The sequence below is a fragment of the Ictalurus punctatus genome, chromosome 15 (genome assembly GCF_001660625.3).
Source record: "Ictalurus punctatus breed USDA103 chromosome 15, Coco_2.0, whole genome shotgun sequence".
Lineage (NCBI taxonomy): Eukaryota > Metazoa > Chordata > Actinopteri > Siluriformes > Ictaluridae > Ictalurus > Ictalurus punctatus.
In genome coordinates, this window is record NC_030430.2 from 24,662,020 (window position 1) to 24,665,226 (window position 3,207).

The window sequence follows — 3,207 nt, forward strand, 5'->3', positions numbered from 1 at the left end:
AAGAAATAAAGAAAGAAAGAAAGAAAAAAGGAAGACAGAAGGAAAGAAAGAAAGAAAGAGAGAAAGGAACAAAGCAGCAGAAAGAAAGTAAGAGAGAGAGAGAGAAACAAGGAAGAAAGAAAGAAAGAAAGAGAGAAAGAAAAAAGGCAGCAGAAAGAAAGTAAGAGAGAGAGAAAGAAAAAAGGAAGACAGAAAGAAAGAAAGAATAAAATTAATTAATGAATAGTAACAGGAATCATGTTCATGTGAATATAGTAGAAAGAAATAAATAAATAAAGAAAGAAAGAAAGAAAGAAAGAAAGAAAGAAAGAAAGAAAGAAAAGGAACATGACATTTGTGCCTGTTTAAAAAAATGAATGAATGAATGAATTGTTGAACAGGAACATGAAATTTAAAGTGCACCTATTATGCTTTTTCAGATATGACCGTTCATGTAGCGTGTGATATACGGAGCTGTCTGTGATTGTAAAAAGTCTGCACAGTTTCAAAATTCAAAGCGCACGACAAACGGAGTTATCGACTCCCAAAAGAATGAACCGATTCTGAACAGCTGAATCGACTCGTTAGTGATTCCAGACTTTACTCCCTGTACTAACCTACGTAGGTCTGTAACAAAAAACCCCGCCTCTGATCTTCATCGGCTGCTCGCTGACAGCGCTGGACCAATCACGACAGACTGGGACGCCTGACCAATCAGAGCAGAGTATGCTCTCTCAAAGGAGTTGTTTAGAACGAATCATTTAGAACGGATCATTTAACGAGTCGTTTGTGACACTGCGGGGGGATTGTTGGGGGGCTGTTAAGGTAATGCTGCAGATTAAATTATGAGCACGTTAAGGTGACCTCAGATGAATGGAAATCTATCGTATGGGAGCTTTAAAACAAAATTAGGTACGTAGGTGCGCTCTAATGAAATGGATGGTTGAATTGAAAAAGAAAGAAAGAAGAAAGGAAAGAAGAAGAAAAAAATAGCCAAATGAATGTGAGTGAGTGAGTGAGTGGTAGATCACGGTTAAGACGCTGGGCTACAGACTGGAAGGTCGTGAGTTCAAACTCCAGCTCTGCCAAGCTGCCACTGCGGGCCCTTGAGCAAGGCCCTTAACCCTCAACCGCTCAGATGTATAACTGAAATAAAACGCTAAGGTAAGGGCGTCTGCTAAATGCCATGAATGTGAATGAGAATGAGAATGAATTAATGAATGAAAAGAGAACGTTAGTCAATGAGTGAATGAAGATGCTGTGTATCTTTAAACTGGTGAAAGAATATCTTTAGAAGAAAAAACAAACGAATGAATAGGAAGATGAGGTTTAATGAAATGGATGCTTAATTGGTTGAATTGAAGAAAGAAAGATAAAGAAAAAAGAATGAATTGGGGAAGAAGAAAAAAGAAAAGAAAGTTAGTCGTTGAATATATGAATGAATGAATATTAAAACAAATTCGTTTTTATCCTTAAGGAAAGAAAGAAAGAGATTTGTGTTGAGAATGAATAAATGAATAGAAACAGAATTTTCAAACTGATGTTTAATTGGTTAAAACCGAGAAATGGATGAATAAAGGAAAGAAAAAAGAAAGAAAAACAATGAACAATGAACAAACGAATAAAGGGATAAAAGATTGAATGAACGGGTTAAAAGACAAATAGAAAGTAAGAAAGAAAGTTATTGAACGGATGACAGGATTAATGAATAAATTCATTAATCTTCAAATTGAGAGGAGAAAGAAAGAGAGAGAGAGAGAGAGAGAGAGAGAGAGAGAGAGAGAGAGAGAGAGAGCACAAAAGAAAGAAAAGACAGGATGGGGTGCAGAGGAAGGCGGAATGAGAGACAACTGAAATTGTTAATGAAATTCCTGACAGAAGAGAAGTCAAATGTGAGTGTTAACGATGTGTGTGTGTGTGTGCGAGAGAGAGAGAGAGAGAGAGAGAGAGAGAGAGAGAGAGAGAGAGAGCCTTGAGTCTTTTTTTTTTTTTTCTAATTGTGGCCAAAATCCAATTGAAGGCATCTTGTTGCAAAGGAAAGTGCATGAGCGCCCCCTTCAGGCCAAAACACACATTGCTCTTCCAATACTCTGGTATTAAGATACCTTTTTATCCCACACACACACACAAAATAAGAAAATAGAAAAAAACTAATCATCTTGTGTCAATTTAATCTATATGGAGATTATTTAATTATCTGAGTTAGCTTATATAACATTAATAACATGATAATAACTAAATTATGGACCACGCCGTGTTTCCATTACCGTGTATGATTATCAGTCCATTATTCATTTAAATTCAAATTTACAACTATTTATGTCATAATAAGTAATAATAAGTATCCTTTAAATCAGAAAGTAAATGATAGAAACATGTGTGTGGCAGGGGGTGCAGCATATCACAAACTTCAACAGCAACGTCACTCAGGAGTGTCCTCCTGAGACAGGCACTCAGACGCTGACTGAACAGGAACATGAGGTTTGTTTGACAGATGTTGAGACAGATGTTTAAGTCAGTGAATCCGAGAAAGGCTGCAGGTCCTGATGGAGTCCTCGGAAAGGTACTTAGGTCTTGTGCCTACAAACTTCCTGCTGTTTTTGCAAACATTTTCAATCTGTTCCTCTTACTAGCCATTGTTCCACCCTGCCTTAAATCAGCCGTTATCGTTCCGGTCCCGATGAAGCCTACTGTAGACAGTTTAAATGACAACAGACCCATTGCCCTTACCTTACTTCCATTCCATTATCATAAAGTGTTTAGACTAGAGAGATTAGTACTGAGGCATATCAAAGCTAGCCTTTATCCCACTTTTGACCTCCATCAATTCGCCTATAGGGCTCCACAAGGCTCTGGAGCACAGAGGGACATATGTCCGGATGCCCTTCATTGATTATAGTTCTGCTTTTAATACCATCATACTGGATATACTTATCAGGAAAGTCCTTCACCTGGGCCTCTCCGCTCATCTCTGCACTCGGATTACGGATTTTCTCACTAACCGCCCTCAGGTCGTCAGGCCCGGTCTCCAGCTCTCCTCCACCCTCCCTCTCAGCACTGGTTCCCCACATGGATGTGTGTTGAGTCCTCTTCATACGACTGTATTCCCAGACATTCCTCTAACCACGTTATAAAATTCGCTGATTCCCCTGAACTGAATCACTATCAGGTGCAAAATATCAACATCGGGGCGGCTGTGGATCAGGTGGTAGGGCGGGTCGTGCACTA